This window comes from Cavia porcellus, unplaced genomic scaffold, assembly GCF_034190915.1.
Source record: "Cavia porcellus strain 051 isolate PalLab524CR breed Dunkin Hartley unplaced genomic scaffold, mCavPor4.1 scaffold_4, whole genome shotgun sequence".
Taxonomy (NCBI): domain Eukaryota; kingdom Metazoa; phylum Chordata; class Mammalia; order Rodentia; family Caviidae; genus Cavia; species Cavia porcellus.
Window position 1 is genome coordinate 60,228,169 of NW_026947487.1, and position 18,290 is coordinate 60,246,458.

The 18,290-nt window shown below is 42.6% G+C and overlaps 1 long non-coding RNA gene across 1 annotated transcript; it reads right to left on the reverse strand.

Annotated features, from left to right (window-relative positions):
* Positions 1-253: 253 nt before the first annotated feature.
* LOC134475605 (uncharacterized) lies at positions 254-18,081 on the reverse strand. Its single transcript, XR_010046786.1, has 2 exons — positions 17,987-18,081; positions 254-2,620 (listed from the first exon to the last, which is right to left on the reverse strand). It is a non-coding gene; the product is annotated as an uncharacterized LOC134475605 (long non-coding RNA).
* Positions 18,082-18,290: the final 209 nt, after the last annotated feature.

Consider the following 18,290-nt stretch of genomic DNA (forward strand, 5'->3'; position numbering starts at 1 on the left):
TATTTCCACCATCCCTCTATATCACATTTCAATACTCTTGATACTCATTTTTCTCTTTGGATGGTCTTCCAAATTTCAATCAATTTTTCCTCTCACATCAAAATATTATATGATTCATTGCTATCTTAATAACTTAATCAAGTATGATAAGAAAACAAATCCAATTATATACTTTTGAAAGCAAATGTAACTTAATGTAGCAGATATAATAGCAAATTCTGTTACTCAGAAAACAGAGATATTTACATGAAAATTGATATGACTTCTTTTTTTATTTTGAAGGTAGTAAAATACAACAAAACATGACAGAACAAAGCCAGTCGAGACAATGCAGTGAAACTGGTACAGAAATTCAGGGTAGATTACCAGGATAACAGTAATAGGTGCCATAGTATATCTCGTTATCTTCACAATAGTTGTCCTTTCAATCAGGTATAGTAAAATCAAACCAAAAACAGAACATTATAAAACAACCAAAACAGAATATTGAATAGAGCAAAACAATTAATCAGAACAAAGCAAAATAGTGAAAATAATACTTGCCTTCAAAGATAAGTTAGAAGGAAATCCCCCGTGTTTGCTATATTGCATACTGCCATTCTCCCAAGAGATGCTCAGAGCTCTGGCCCCATGTCAGCATAATCAACCCAACAATATACGCTTTTAGTTGTTTGTGCCTTAGTTGCTATCAACTCAGGCTGACCTGGACACCATCCAGTTGCTAACCCGGAGTATGAGGGGACATTTGATCCTCAGCCCATGTGCCGACTTGTTCTCTTCCTGGTGCACCCACTACTTGCTCATACCTCCACTTACCAGGAGGAAGGACTTGTGTGGCTTTATTGTTCAATCCCTCAAGTTCCAACAAGGCTGGATCTTGGGAGATGCTGACTTGTTCTGTGGCATCACTTCTGTTCCGTGGAATTTAATCTTCATCAATATCTTTTTGCTCTAGCTGCACAAGGGGCAATATCTACTGAAAGGAGAGATCCATTTTGTCATCCAAGTAACATGTTTGCATCTCTCTAAAGAACTAGACATTGGAAAGCCACCTTGTTCACCTCTCTGTCCCTTCAACCAACTCTTTTGGTTATTTTGAGACACGGTCTCACTAAGTTGCCTAGGCTAGCCTTGAACTTGCAGTCCTCCTTCCTTAGCCTCCCAGAGTGCTAAAAGTAAAGATGTGTGCTCCTGTGCTTGCTCTTTGCTTATTTTTCACCTGTTTATAAAGAGCAAACCACTAAATGTGGGGAAATATGCTCTAAGGACAGCAGACTGCAGGTTCTCAAGGCTTTCTCTCTGGGTTTGACCTCCATGAGTGAGCAAAGAGGTATTACAATTTCCAAGTAACATAATCTTTTCCTACATCCTTTTTGCAGTAGGAGCTTTGAGTTGACTAGGGAACTACTATACTTTGGAATCCAGGGCAACATGGCCAGCTCCTACCAATAAGAAATGACCAGCAATGAGATAGTCAGAGAACTGAAGCACTCTTCAGATATTTTTCGAGCCAAGAGTCTATAAAAGAGGAAGTTAGGATTCCAAAGCAGGGTCCCAGAGTAGGGCATAAAGTTTGGCCTGACACAGAAGCCTCCCAAGGTACAGACTGAGTGCTAGAATTACAGGCATCACTTCTGTTCCACTGAAATTGAATCTCCATCAACATCTTTTTGCTTTATCTGCACAAGAGGCAACATCTGCTTTAAGAAGGAAAAGATCCACAGCCTGACCACACAGCCTGAGTGGAAAGGCCTGCTTCAGAAGCCCCACATGAGCAGGAGAGTGCAGAGACAGGCACAGCAGAAGAGGAAGTTCAGAGTATCTGTCAGGACCAGGGCTAAGACTGCAGCTCACACTGAGGCTTTCTCTTGGGAACAAAGCAGGGACCACATCAACAGGTCAGGGAGACTCACCTCAGGCTAGATCCTGTCTCTCCCCTGAGTAAGAACCTCAAAGGCATGAGAAAGTCTAACGTTCTCATCAGAGCTGTATAAGACCATAGACATTGTCATTCTCATGGTACTACATCTATCTTTCACTGTCCACAACGATGTGACAATTGGAGTAGGCTGATGAGGGTCAGAGATACTTATTCAATGGTCCCTGCTCCTCAGTCCAGTGGGGGGTGCATGGTGACAAATAATTTTCAGAGAGAGTGTTGGAGGCTTTGAAAATCCTGAGATGACAAGAAAGGAGGCATTATCAGCACAGTGGGCAGGCGAAAGGGAAATCTTCAAATAGAATCTTCTCCATTGGACCTTGAAGACTGAGACCTAAGTGGAAAAGGAGGAGAATTCTGGAAGAGACTTCAAATCTGCCAGAGAGCATAGCTTGAACATTTGATACTGCCAGTGTACAGGGCCTTCAGTGAGAGGGCTGGTCTCCTGGATTCCTCTTCAGTCCAATAAACTGAGGCAAAGTAGTTCAGACTGTACTTAGCACTTCTTTCCCAAGAGCAATGAACTGCGCTGGAAAATTTAGAAGGCATCATGACTTCAGGACCCTTCCTCCATCTTTTGCTTCCTATATCCTTCTTTTTTGGCTTTGTTTTTTTCAGCCAAGTACTCCTCTTGTAGTGGCAAAGATGATCACCAATTCCATGTAGAAGGTCAGCAACCTGCTGGAAAGATAATGTCTTTTTTTAGTTTCCAGGTAATTCTAAGAGAAGGAGCCTGTCAGTTACAACTTCTGCCATGTGGTCTTTTCTAAATCAATGGCTGTAGTGTGACACTGTGGCATTTTCAATGGCTACTCCTGGGTCATGGGCTAATTCCTCCATCCTGGGATGGAATTAGGCTCAGTTCACCCTAATGACTTTCAGTTGTAGAAAGTTGGGACCCCAGGAAAAATTAGGGTGCTATTGTCAAAACAGCAGTCCACATCGTGCAAACAAAAGCAAGGGCACTCTCCTACATGACCCCAGAGTGCCTCCACCTGAGATGAGACGCATTTTCAGAGAACAAATCCCTCCTGCCAACACGATAGCTGCCTTCACTTTGATGTCCCTTAGTTTCTACACTTGCATTAACTCTTCTGCCAGAGTTGCATACTTATTTGTTTTGTCTGGACAGATTTTTGTGATGCTTCTGCCGAGGGAAACAGCTACATCAATAAAGTCCACTGTTTTGTTAGCTTTATTAAGTAGCAGAATGTCTGCATGGCTCTGGTGAGCTATTTGTATCTCTGCAGTTATTTCAGCATAGCCATTTTCCAGGAGTTTCACACCCAAGCCTACTTTCAAACAAATAGGGGTGGGCTTTGTGGCAACTGCCTTGAGCCTGTGTTAATTTGCTCAAGCCAGCCTGGGTGGCTTCCACCTTCCGCATCTCTCAGCAGTTAGATTTTGCATATCAAACAGATGTGTTCAATGGTGGTGTCACTGCATGAGCTTATGAAAATAGATCTTTAAAGCTCACAAATGACCTCTGTTACATAATTGCTGCTTTTGTTGTAGATACTTTGCCTGGAGAACAATGACCAAAAAATGTCAACATACTAGACAGGAGGAATCTCTGTCTCTTCCTTCCTCCTCTCTGTACCTTCTTGCTTTCCTTCAAAAGAAGACTTATAGAGCAACTATGATGCCTCATATTCTAGATGCAGAGTAGTGTTTTTAAAAATTCCCTAGGATTTGAGCAAAGATGATGGATAGATAATAGCTGGTTACAGAGGCTCCCTGAGATAGTCAACTTAGAATTCAACATAATACAGTGTGGGGAGTCCCAAACAGAGGGAGATAAATTCTCTCGACCCAAGAAGAAACTAAGGTGAGAAGAACCAATCAAACATACAGTCCCAGTGCTATTACTGGAACAGCTAAAGGTTCAGTGCTCCCACCGCAGTGGGCAATTTGCCGAGCCATCTGAAGTCCTGCCACTTCAAGTCACTGGAGGCGCAGTCACACTGAGGTTGGGGTTCAGCCAGATAAATGGAGAGCTGAGCTGGGGGGAACCTGCATCGACCTGTGGTGAGTGACAGGAGTGGAGTCATTCCATAGAAAGGAGGGCTCCGGTGGACAGCACTCTGGGACCAGGCAGGACTGGCAAGTACAAGCACCGCAGTGACTTCAGTCAGCTGTTCCCTTCTCAAACAAGATTGGTGGAGTGAGCTTGGCCTGGGTCACGTGACCTGGCTGACACCCAATAGGTTATCTGAAATCAACTCCTTATGGCGGAGGCACACACTAATATATTGAAGGCCTCAGCAGGTTGACTGATCTGGATGGGAGGGGCCAGCATATACTGACCCTGTCTGCAACTCACTAGCACACTGCAGTGGGAAGGGTCACCTAGCCAGCATGCTTCAGAAGAATTGTAACCAACAAAGAAAGAAACTGGGGCCTCCTGGAAGAAACAAAAAAATATGGGAAGAGGAAGCAACAATGAAAAGTCCCCAAGTCCCAACCCTGAGAACATTGATACAGGACAGGTAAATAAAAAGGAGAATGAGAACAGCAAACATGCAATATCAGGCATGGCACCAGTGGACATAAAGAGATATCTTTAGGACCTCACAGATGAGTTCAAAAGTGAAATATTTAGCCAAGTAAAGCAAGATATAAGAAGATTAATAAAAGAGGTGCTAAGTACCCCTCAAGAAGACACAGACAGAAGAAGGGATAAACTCAAACAAAGGAGAGAACTATTTAATAGAGAATATAAAGAAAATATAGAATACATGAAGCAGACTCAAAGAGATTATCAGGAAATGAAAAGCTCTTTGGAAAGATCGCAAATCTGCTTGAAAGAAACTAAGGATAGATTATCCAAACTGGAGGACACGTTTGCAATGTGGTATTATGAAAGGAAAAACTTTTTAAAAATAACAAAGAAACAAGCAATAACAAAACAAAGGCTGGAAGACGCAAGAGGATCTATAACTTGAGAATAAAGAATGTGAATGAAGATGCAGGGGTACAAACAAAGGAATTACAAAGGCTATTTACAGAAATAATTAAGGAAAACTTCCCAAACATAGGAAAAGGAAATGATGCTTGTGGTCCTCTACTACCCTGATTATTAGTAGGAGAATAGAGATGAACTATTTGTGACAATGTTGTTACTCATAAGCACACAACTATTGGCCAGGCAGCCCTGCAACGTGAGACAGTGGCCTAGTGCCAGCTTAAAGGGGACCAGAGTAGAGCAGCAGTACTGCACGCTTTCCACAAATGTTGTAGCCACTCCCTTTCTGCTGACATTTTATGTTTCTCTTTGTTTCTGAAAAATATACATAACCTGGGGAGACAGTATCTTGAGTATTCTTGACCATTTTTTTATTATGCAGATAGATCAATTGGCTGTTAAACTGCAATATAGATATAAGTAAAATCTGTCAGTTTCTTACAGTCTACATTGAGTCAGGTTTTAGAGTACGTATGCCTTGCGGGAAGGGCCACATCTGGCTTCAGTCTCTTGCTAATTTGCAGAATTTTAAGAATTGTATCATGTCCTTCCAGCTTCTAATTGACCAAACCACCTGGAAATCAGAAAGCAATGGGATTTGCTGATACGGTTCAAACAATTCAGCCTTCTGGCACAGAAAGCAGAGCAGATCTGCAGATACCTGATTTCATGAGTAGTGCCTGTATTGCAACCCTATATTCATCAACTCATACAGAATGAATTTCTCTGTGAACAAATTCTGCTCTTTGACATGATAGGTGTGAGATTCTTCCACATCCCTGGGGGAACTGAGATCTGTTCATCCTCATTGGTGTGTAGTAGTTCACTTTGGGCCTTGACTATAATGTAATTCTCATACTTAGACCTTTGCATCATTTCTAGTTTGGGGCTATAAGCTCTGCTCTGAAGGCCCATCTTTGATGGACATCAGTGTTCATTTCTATGCAGTATTTATTCAGGACCAGAACTGGTGCCTCATAGAGTATGCATAGATTCAACCTTGGAAAATATTAACCAGATGTTTTTCAAGCCAATTCTGAAAAAAATAAAAATACTTATAGGTTTAACTTTTTTTACCTTTAACATGAAAATAGTTCATCGGAAGTCCCATGGGGTGTTAAAAATAAATACTCTTACAGCTGAAATTACTTACTGTATTGTAGAGAAGAATGTCAGTAAAAAAAAAAAAAAAAAAAAAAAATGGTCCTCTTTTCCACCAATATCCAGGCATTTGGGGAAAGGCCTTCCTAGTCTGTCACAAAATTAAAACATGCCACCTGGAGGACTACAACTGTCTCAGATGCCATCTCTGATCCCAGATCCGGTTTCCAGAACTCATCCCCTCTATTTCCAGCTTATGAGTGATGATCACACTTGGAAGACACTCATTTTTGCAGATTTCTGTGCGTATCAAGATTTAAGGAGGCCACATAGAGCAATGGTAAGGACATCATTCTTGTGTCAGACTTATCAAATGCTAAAGCTTGAATTCCACTGGGTGACTTTTTCTACATTATTTCACCTCTCGGATCCTAGTTTCTCCAGCTAAAAAATGAATGTAATAATGACATCTCATCATTGAAAGGCGTTATGGAAAAGATGGTGTAATGCATAAGAACAGGGATTAGTGCAGGCCAGTGCTTAATCTTTAGTAAATAGTAACCCCAATCATCATCATAGTCATCATCATGATTACTCTTTTTGCTCACTGTAGAAATAGGGTTGCTTCAAGATGGGTGGCACCTAAGGTGGGCATGGAAGGCACAGTCTCCCCTTCCTCTTTCTTCCATGCAGCAATAAAGGGCTTCCATCTCCCCACCCCCACCCTTTAAGTATAGCAGGAATGGCCGGGCCACAAGAACCCGAATCACATCACACTGAGCCCACTAATCCTTCTTGCCTTCAGATGTGGTTAACTGGCGATGGGGGAAATGGGGAGGGGGAGCCAAGTTGCAAACACAGGGCCGCAGAGCAGAGCTGTCTGAAGGCTGCAGCCAGGAGCAACTAGGAAACAAATTAGTTCAATCCTAGAATGTAAACAAGCATTGACAGAGATGCATGAAATAGTCATGGAAAGAAAGCCTACTGCAATTTCTCATCTAGTTAGCATAAGAATCAATGTCACAGGGAAAGGCCATGGAAAAGATGCTGCACACTGTAGTGTGTGTAAGTCCTGGAGCCTAAGGACCCCCTTAAGGATCCCAGATACATCAGGTGCCTCAGTCAGCTTGGGGAAAGAGTATTGCTTTCATCCGTTTCCAGTATTATAGAGCCTGGGAGTCCTACATTAGAGCTCAGTTAAGAGATGCAGCGTTTTAGAACTTGAAAACTATTACAACCAGAGATAGTCATGATACAAGGCTGTGAAAATAGATTGAGGCATGCTCTAGGAGTAGGGAAACACTAAATAAGTGGGCTGCCAGGTTCTAGAGGTCTCTCATCTGTTTCAGATTTAGGAGAATCATTTGAAATCATCATTTTTGCTGGTCATAAGCAGCTCTTTATTGGAAATTTAATTTGGTTCCATGGCAAGTAGTTGGATGAGATTCTACTCAAATGATCTGCGTATTACCAAAAGAATAAAATAGTTATAAATCTCTTCATGGATTCTTTTCTTCTTCATGCTTTTGTACATGAAAAAGCACTCATTGCTAGGGTTCACATCAGAAACTGATCCAAGTGCAAGGTTACAGCAATTAAACAGTACTTTATTTAAATTCAGTTAAAGTACTTTGACATCAGACAGGCACTGACCTTCTCCAAAACCTTTTGTAGCCCAGTGAGTACAAGAGACATTAAATAGATAATGACCTTAGAATTTATTGCATTTGTGACTGATAGTGGGAGGAAAAGAGTATAAGCCATCCTTGAGGATGTACTAAGCAAAAAGCACTTGGCTGGCTCCTATGGAAGTTAGAAGAACAATAAGATGCAGCCCAGCTGAAGAGAGAAGACAGCATGGTAGACAGGATACACAACGATTCAGAATATCTACTTTGGACAGATTGTCCTTTCTTATCTACTGAGCACAGGCAGAACCACATGACTTGTTTCAGTCAATGAAATGAGAGCATAGGGCCATCAGACACTTCCAGGTAAAAGATTCAAGAGTCAGTGCCATGCTTCTTCCCTTCTGCCGCAAATACTGCTGTATCATCACCCAGGGTTCCTGGATGCAGGTCACACAAAACAGAGTACAAAACTCCTCAGCATAAGTTGTGAAATACAAACAAGAAATAAACACTTCTGATTTTATCTCCTGCAATTCTGGGGGGTGTTTTCTTCAAACTGGTTCAGTATAAGCTTTGGCAAGTAAAGAACATAGCAGTTGCACACAGTACTTGCGTCTAAGATGAAAGCATGTCATTTTCTATAATCTACTCCATGGCCAAGTACAGTGTTTTCCATAGATAAGTACTCAGTAAATGATGAAGCATGAAGCATTCAGCAGAGTATATGGCAATTGCCATGACACAAAGGCAAGTGTGGTGCCCTACAGGACAGAGAAGGGAGAGGTCAGTTTTAGCTTAGTACTGACAGCAACTTGCACACTGGCTGAGTCATCCTAAATGTCCAGTCAGTAGCATCTACATGTATTTCTCAACTTCCAGTGAGGTTGTATCCCAATAAAACCATCATAAGTCAAAAATATCTTAAATTGAAAGCCCACTTGGTATACCTGCCCTCCTGAACATTCTAGCATAGCACACTTTGACATGCTTGACATACATGTTGTTTCTCTTCCTCATCTCAAGCCTGCCTGGGAGCTGTGGCTCCCTGTTACTGCTCAAAATCTGGAGGGAGTATCATACCACACATTGCTAGTCCAGAAAAGATCAAATTTCTAAGTACTGAATGACTATTGCTTTTACACTATAAAGTTGAAAAATTATATGTCAAAGCTGGAGGTTGTCCTTACTATTAGGATCACTGTTGTGATTCCAGATTGTCTGGGTGGTATTTGGGAAAGGTTCATAGGCATCTTGGAATGAAACACATCATACTTTCAAAGATTTTCTTTGCACTGCTTATGTCATGAATTCTAGTAGTTGTGACCTCACAGTCTTAGAACTTCATGAGGAGAAGAAATAAATCTTCCTTGGCTTTAGTTTTTTAAAACCCTGAGAAAGACTTCCTGTTAAGATAGCTTTGAACCAATCACAGTGGTCTCTGGATAAGATCTGACTGAATGATCCAGTCAACATTTGGCCTTCTTGTTCTGCCTAGGATGGCACCATCTATTGCAGGAAAAACAGAGGTCAGGATAATTGCAAGGCAGGGGGCCTCTCGATTTTTGTAAGTTTCATGCAGTTATTTGCTACATACTTAATGTTCGAGAGATACTGTGCTTGGTAGTGAGGAGGGATATAGAAAACACAGAAGCAAATGAAAACAAAGCAGTTAAATCGGAAGTAAGAAAAAGGTCTAGGTTTAGTATAGCCCCACTGCATGCCACTCCTCTATGATGACCCATCTGAGACTATGTCCCTCCTCCTAGAAAGCACTGGTGTCTGCCCCACAGCTCGTCATCTTCCCCTCAAACTCAAATGAGTTAGAAGTTGGTGCAGCTCACTCCTGAGCCTGAGGACCAGCTTGGATGAGAATGAGTGGCGCTCTATGGAGTATCTTGTAGCTTTCCCTGCTCTGCTCTGCTCCCACGGGCTGTGCTACTGAATTTCTGTCCCTTCTGTGTTTCTCGAGCTGGCAGCTGCTGTTTCCCTGCCTCTTCCACGAGTGATGTGAGACAACAGAAATGAAATCACTGGGCTCTAGGATGTGTGACCCAACTGTCTACAGAAGGCATTCTCACGCAGTAGGCATTTCAGCTATAATGCACTGGGTCTGATTAGACTCCACAGCTCATGTGCTGGATACCTGTGAACCTGTAGCAGCTAGAATGTGGTGGACAATCTGTGATTTAAACAAACCAAAGTGTTCTCTTCCTTCATCGCAACAATTCTGGCTACAGGGGCTCAGCCACAAAAGCATCAGCAGCTCAGAGTCCCTTTTGGCATCTTGCCTATTGTGGTGCTGGGCACTGCACTTGTCAGCTGATGAAGTGATGAACAGGGGGATAGAGGAGACATCTGTCTGTCCCTTACAGAAAGAAAAACCATCCCAGACATAGATCTCATTGACCACATCAAGAGAACCTGAAACACAGTCATTTTGTCTCTCCAGTATACACAGTGGAAGCAATGGATTAACAGCATTGGGAAAACTGTAGGCCAGCCAATTAGCAATGTGGCTGCTCTAGGAAGTTCCCTCTCTAAGCTCCATGTATTATTAGCTTGCTAGGAGTTGAACAAAAGTATGATTAATCCTTGGTGCTAAGAACACCTTACGGTACCAAAATTAGTGGATGCTCCCTTGTATAAAACAATATATTTTGTGTAACTATATACGTCCTCTTGTTTAAATCATTGAGACATTACTTACATTTAATGCTGTATAAACACTATAAAATAATTGCTGTATTTTAAAGGAATAATAGCAAGAAAAATAGTCTTTACATATTTTGTATAAATACATTTTCTCCAAAATATTTTCATTCTATGGTTGGTTGAATTCAGAGATGTGGAACCCAGGAATGTGGGAAGCAGACTCTGCAAGCCAAGTGACTTCAAAACCAAAAATACCTCACTTTGGAGTTCAGGGGATGACACGTCTTGTCCAAGAGGGGTGTCAGGTTTCTTCTGAGGGCTGAGAGAGAGTCTGTCCCAGCTGTTATCCCAGCTTCTGGTGGTTTGCTAGCTGTCATTGGCATCTCTTGGCTTGTAGAATCATTCTCCTCCCCTCATCTTCATCTGCATTGTCCCTGTGTGCATGTCTGCCCTCAAATTTCCCCTTTTTACATGAACACCAATCATCCTGGATTAGTGACTCACTCACCCCTTCCCAACAGCCTTGCTTTAACTTGACTGTCTCTGGGCAGAACCTTCCTGCAACTAAGGTCACCTTCTGCAATGGAGGCTAGGACTTCAGAATATGAATTTCAGGGGGACACAATTCAATCCCTAACCCAGTTTCATCAACTTTCACATGAGCATAACAAGAACTTCTTCCCCACATCATGATTGTGAAACTCAATCAGGATACAACAGTGCCCTGATGCTCATGTGCTACAGGCTTGATGCCCCCCCCCGGGGGGGGTGATGGTTTGGAGGTGGTGGAATCTTTAGGAGGTAACTAGGTGGCAAAGATTCTGCCCTTGTGAACGGGTCAGTGCCGACTCCTAGGAATGGGTCAAGTTAAGAGTGAGCCTGGCCCCTCCCTGCTCTCTTTTGTTTTTCTTCCAGAAGCTGGTTCCCTTTCAGCTTCTCTGCCATATCAAGATCCAGCCAGGGACCCTCACCAGCCATTGCACTGTCTCTCAGTCCTTCCGGCCATGAGAACCATATGCCAAATAAATCACCTTATAAACGTTCAGGGAGGTTGCTATAGCAATGGAATGTGGACAGACATAGGATAATCCACATTCAGAAATACCAGAACCTGATCATGGCATGGCTTCAAGATATATCCACTTGGTGATGACTCCCGTAGCACCACATCTGATGGGTAAACCCCTGGCCAGGGCTTACACAGAATGATCAGGCCAAGCAGGAATGGTGCCCATTGGTGCCCAGCCCCTCAGCTTTCACAGTATGCTGGAGATGATGAGCCCCAAACCTGTGGAAACCTAGACACGATCTAGGAAGCTACTGCTGGCCCTTGTGTTCAAGATCACCTTTCCTACAGCCAGTTCAGGACTCTAGTCAGTGGGCATTTTTCATACAATTCAAGGTGGCCCCACGCACATTCCTGGCAGTCAGTGTGGGCATCCATTTCCAGGAAGCAACCTTTATCAGCACCAAGGACAGACATAGGAGGGGTACTAGCCTAGTGTGGCATCTCTGCTGTGCAGTGTTGGAGTCTCCCCCACTTCTATGGGTCACTTCTTCCCACCAAAGCAGGCTCTGAGGGGCTGTTTGAGCTGTGCACTTGAGTGTTTTGAGTAAATTACAAGGCTCTTATCAGTGTTGGGGAGCGGGTATTGTTCTGCCAGGACATCTCCCTTTGTCCAAAAAACAATAACTTGTTGTAAGTAGTACTTTTTTAGGTTTACCATGCAGACAGACTAATTGTATCTTTTAATCTGGGTCAAACTGTTCTTGCTTATTATAAATTGGCTCTGAATCCTAACAAGAGAGGAGAAAATGTGAGGAACATTTGCAAATAATTTAGAGGCAGAATTACTCCAGACAAACATTATGTCATATTGGGGGAAAATATGTATCGAGGCTCGACCCAACTGCACCTGGGTTGACCCTAAGCAAAGCTAGGGGGCAAAGGATGAGCCCCATTACAGATGCTGGCTGTTCGTGTAGATACTGAGTCAGGGACACACCACCCCCACCCCCCACCCCCCACCCCACCCCCGCCGCAGACAGCAGGCCAAAGATCAGAAGGCTAGACAATTAATCCCAAAAGATCAGTCAGAATCCCTGCACCCTGTACATTTGGCAAAAGAATCTTTATAGACTAAGGATCTCATCCTGGGTTACATGGGTGGGAAATGCAGCTCCAAGTAGCTCCAAGTAGTCTTCTGGGGGGGGGGGCGCAGTCAGAGAAGGCTTGGCAGAGATGAACACAAATCCAAGCCTGCCGGCAACCACCCAAACCTGGGAGAGATAACGGGACTTCTCACTCAGTGTGTATCTTGACTTTTCAGCTTCTGGACCCCAGGTCTGTAGAATAGATTTCCATCATTTTAAGCAACTAAGTACAATAAAACTGTAGTTTGTGAGCGCAATTCATCCTGAAACATGCTTGTAACAACCAAAGCACTTAAGTATAAAAAGCAAATTTCCCCACAAGAAATAATGAAAACTCAGATAATTGGTTCCGCAACCTCAAAATATTCGTATACAAGTGATTATAATATGTAATACAACTCAAAATAATAAAAAATGCAAAATATGAAAAAATAAATGAAATGAACCTCACTGACCTTTGAAAACCTTCATGGCTGGTGTGAGAGAGACACTAGAGGAAGGTTATGGCATAGCATGTCTTTCACTCTTACTTAAGGAATCACTGCTATCTGTTAGCTCACTGGAATCTTCTTTTTGTGCAACTCTTTCTAACAAGGGACCTACCCAATGACACCTCCTTTTGCCTTCTTTTATGAATTCCATGGAAATGTGACACTGTTGTTAAATGGATTTACCATTGCACTGCTGTGGCTTTATTTGGGTGGTGGTCTAAAAAATTTTGCACTGTTTCTCACATTTAGCACAACCTCTGATTTGATTTCAAGTGATTTCCTTGGCCTTTTACTCTTCTTGTGCAGATGAGATCTCCTCCACAACCTCTTGCTCCTAGAAGGCGAACACCCACAACCCCTCAGCAAAAGATAGAGAGGAGAGCCATTGGCTCAGTTATAATCATGTGACATTCTCTATCATCTACTGCCCATATTGTAAGATGTTGTTTGTTCATCAAGTTAAAGTTTGTTAGGAATGTTTGCTCACTTTGCAGAACACTCACAGAACAAGTTATTTACAAGCCAAGGTTTTACCATATATGGAAATTTGTCACAGGACCATTAGGACACTAATGTACAGGGACTCCTGTCTGTGGCCCCCACTCTACCGAAAGAGAACCTGCCAAGGTTGGAGAGGCCCTCAAGTGACGAGAAAGGAGTCATAGTCATGGTGCCCCAGGGTCCGACTGCTGCATCACCACTTTCTAGCTGAGTAAACTTAGATAAATGGCCTAACCTTTTTGTTTCCTTATCAGAAAAGAATGAAGGTAACTAACTATACCTCTTCATGAGATCGCTTGTGGGTAAAATGAGGGAGCACACATAAGCTGGAACCTAGAGTGTCATAGCCTGACCTTCAGTGGACATTATCTTTTCTCCCCTTTAAATTTTTATTATTACACCTCTGCTGAGTATCCTAAATAGTTTATTCACCGAAATAACATCATTTATGCCTTTGTTCCCTTGATTAACCTGGAATGTAGATTCAATAGCTGGAATCTTAGCAATCTTTTTGTGTTTGTCCATTCCTAGAGCATTTGGGAAGCTTCCTAGGGCACTGTAACTGCACTCATAGCCTCTGCAAACCCAACCCTTACCAGGTGCATGCCACTGGCTCTCATTATTCATGGCTAATTTCTCTTAAGCTCAAAAGAGTTTGCAGAAAAAGTTGGTGATGATCTCAAGCAAACTGGTGCCCAAGCCAGGAAGGTGACACAAAAATTGTAGCAAGAGTGACATTATTTTCCCTTGTTCACTAAAAAGAAGGAAAGTTATTATGACAAAGGCAGTAAAAACATTACCCACACTTGAGCATTGTGGTACTTCTCCTTATGTTGGGAGTGTTGATGTTTACCATGTCTAAGGTATGTTTTCAGGGATACACCTGGGTCACCCACCTTCTAAATGCCTTTGCTAGCCGAACAATAAATTCCACCATTAGAGATTTACCCTGATGTTGAATTCAAGCCTGGGTCTTCTGAGAGCCAATGTCAATAAGAAGTCAATTTCAGCCAGTTTGCAATTTAAAACCTTTCAGTGATTTCCCACTGCTGTGGGAGAATGTGTAACATCACCTCTGTTTTTTTCCTGTAGTTTTCTTCTAGTTGTTCAAATGTTCTATGATCTCTCCTGCCTCAGGAGAGATAATTTGCTGCTTATTTCTGATCCTCTGCACTAAATTCTGTGCACAGTGAATGAGTGAATGAGTGAATGAAATCATTCCTTGAATGATGACACTTATGGCAAGTAGGCTTTTATTTGTAGAAGACTACCAAACAAATGCCAACATTAGAAACCTTAGAGACAATGGATAGGGAGGCTGTACCTAAGGACTAGCTTTGCCTACATGTACGAAGAGACTTAAACTAATAGGAAGTCCTGGGGTGAGCTGCTCAGGGCTGGCATAGTTCTCAATGGTTATCAGAAACACAGATTCCATATTTGTTTTCCAACAATCTTTGACTGACTTCAATTCCAGTTAACCTCAAAGTCCAAAAAGATTGCTGAGGCTCCAGCTATTGAATCTACTTTCCAGGTTAATAAGGGAATAAAGGCATAAAGTATGTTACTCAAGTGAATAAGTTAATTTTAAGGACCTGTCATGAAGCTGCATCCAATAACTTCTGTTCCTGTCACATCGTGTCACAGGTATTTTGCCTGCTGAGAAATACAATGCTTTAGCTAGACTTATTGCCATTTATAAACAAGGTAACAAAGACAGACAGATGAATATTAGAGAAGAAATCAGCCTTAGCCATACAGGCCAAGGCCTTCGATGAAGAATTTGGGACAGGGACTTCAGGTATCCACTATACAACTTCATGGAGAAAGTAGTTAAGGCATAGTGGCCTCCAAGGGGTGGACATTGGACAAGGAAGGGGCAGAGTGAGATACAGCCTCACTCCCAAGATTGTCCTCTCCCAAGAATCTTGGGAGTGAGGCTGTATCTCACTCTGAGGCACAGGCTGATTGGACACTGAGAACAGAGCCAGGGCTGCCAAGTAGCTCAGATGACGAGCATTTGACTGGCCCCAGTGTTAAGCGAGACCTTTTTTCCTCCAGGAAGCTGGGGGTACCTAGGAGGCAGGGATCTCCGAAGGACCCACCAAGTTTTCCCATGTAGGGAAAGTTGCTGCAGAGAGCACATTTCCAGTAGAAAGAAAAGCTCAGGCAGAGACATGGGGGAGTCCGAAGGGGAACCTTCCAATATGACAGCAAGGAAGAAAACTAGATGTTGTGTTTTGAGTGTGGCTTGATGCCCAATGGCTCACATGTTGGCAGCTTGGTCCCCAGATGGTCAATGAAAAAGACAATGGGACCTTTCAGAGGTAGGGCTTGGTGGGAGGTGTTAATGTCACCAGGGCCAGGTTTTGATAAGGATTGATGTTTCGTGGGCAGTGAGTTCATTCACTTGAGAAAGTTGTTATAAAAAACTTCTCCCCATACTCCAGTTCCCTGTCTTACTGTATGATCTCTCTCTCTCTCTCTCTCTCTCTCTCTCTCTCTCTCTCTGTGTGTGTGTGTGTGTGTGTGTGTCTCTCTGTCTCTGTCTCTGTCTCTCTCTCTCTCTCTGTCTTTCTCTGTCACTTTCTCTCTTTCTCTTTTTCTCAAATGCTTCTTCCTCAATGCCTTCTGCCATGAGGTGATGCATGGGGTAGGACAGGTGACTCACCAAAGCTGGTACCATGCTCTTTGGACTTTGAGCCTTCCAAACTACAAGTTCAATAATTCTCTTATATAAGATATCCAGCCTTGGGTATTTTGAGACAGTATCATTAAACCATCGAATACATTGGGCAATGGGAAATAACCTAGAAAAGTCAGTACCAGGTCCCTTGTGACCTGACCTGGCCACGGTCCCAGGTTTCTTCTGCTTATTACAGCCCAAACATGGTGCCTTTTTACTGCCTCCTCCATGCGTCTATTGTTTCCCATCTTTGGATTTTGATTCATCCCTTTCCCCTCCCTGGAGGCTCTTCTTTTCCTCTCTTCACTTACTGACTTTTCATCTCCCTGGTCTCAAACCAGACACCACTCCACACAGACAGTTTGACTGCCATCATCTCCAAAGTGTGTCCACTTCATATTCCCACCGAGCACACCTCATTCTGCTTCATGTCATTCATTTGTAGTTTTTACTTGTGTGATTACCTCATTGAAGTCCATCTCCCCGCTTAGATCATGAGAGCTTAGAGCCAGCTCAGTTTGGTCCATCATTTGGCAAAGTCTGGCTCAATGCGCATCCAATGGAAATTCATTGGATTAATTAGGGGGTGTGCATGTTTGTGTGGATGCGTCTGTATATGTGTGTATGCAAGTGTGCATTGTAGTGAAAGACTAATGGGGTTAATGTACAATGAAGATAAAAATACATCAAATTAATCAATTGTGTTCTTGTGCACTTTAATTCTGAAAGTTAATTGGCTGTTTGCTAAAAGCCGTCTGCTGTGGTCAGAGGTGTTAACACAGTGAAGGATGTGATAAACTGTGGCTTCCCAGCTGAGAATGAAACACAAGGGTAGAATTCATGCACACCTATGAAATGCAAACATCGCCCAACAAAGGTCTGCAGTGAGGCACAGCTTCTTCCTTACACCATTGCTCCCTAGCAGAAACCATAAGGAGTCATGCAGGTCAGAGGAAAGACCTTTCCTCTGAACCCTGTCCATTGTTTACCAGGCAAACCTGAATCCCTGGGATTCTACTTTTGCAGTTTTTTATTTTGTACTCAACTCAGCTGGCTAAGATTTGCTCTGGCCCATCTGAGAGGGAAGTTTTTGAGAAAAGTTTTTGAGAAACCCAAATCATGAAATTTCAAGGCAGCAAGTCTAATTATCCAGGAAGCAGAGGTATCCTCTATCCATATAAAAAAATATTAATATAAACAACATAATGATGCAAACCACTGTTTACTGTGCACCGAAGCAGGGGACACCCAAGGCTGTCTTTACATATAATTTTGGCAGTCTTGTCACTTCCTGCGCATGTTTAAGAGTAACACAAATACCTTTCTGTTAGATTAGAGTGGAAAAAAGCAAGGGAAAGGGGAGAAAATGAGGAAAGGAGGGACTCACAGCTGCCACGTGCTCAGGGTACAGCCCACTGAGCTGAGTACTCTACACATGTCTCAGTTCTCCAGCCTCCTTCTGTGATAGTGATAACTATTATTTCCATTGTACAGATGAGCCAACTGAGGATCAGTGAGTTAAAGACATGTAGTCAAAATTGCAAGGCCATATGTGCAGTGTCTGATCCAGACTGTATCTGACTGTGGTTCACACCCTTCCTCCATCACAGCTAGGCCAAACTTTTTTCCAGTCTCATGGCTCTGGATGTCCTTCAGGCAGAAGGGCCTTTCGTCTCAGTTAATGCAGTATAAAATATATGTGTGTGCATGTGTGTGTGTATACATGTGTAATTTCCAGTCTTTCTGAAATGTCAACTCCTCAACCGTAGTAAGACACTGCATTTCTAATGAGATCAGAGGGAAAATATTTTAGGAACTCATCAAGTCAGTGCTGGATAGACACTGGAGCAGTGGCCACATTCTTACCTCCCTGCTTCAAATGTAAATTGGAAGAACAAGTTGCTGACATCTTAAAAGGCTGACGCTGCATGTGTCCCAGGACCCAGCGTGTCCTCACTCTCCTGTAATGCTAAAAAAAAAAAAAAAAATTGCACATTTGTCTAAGGAGACACATGCAAGAGTATTTGTTGCAGTAGTGCTTCAAAAGGAAAACAATGGAAGCAAGCTGTAGTTATCATCTTTCCATTGCTAGAACAAAATATTTGGCATATACAGTACAACTTCAAGGAAGAGTGATTTACTTTGGTACACGATTTCAATCTGTGGTCAG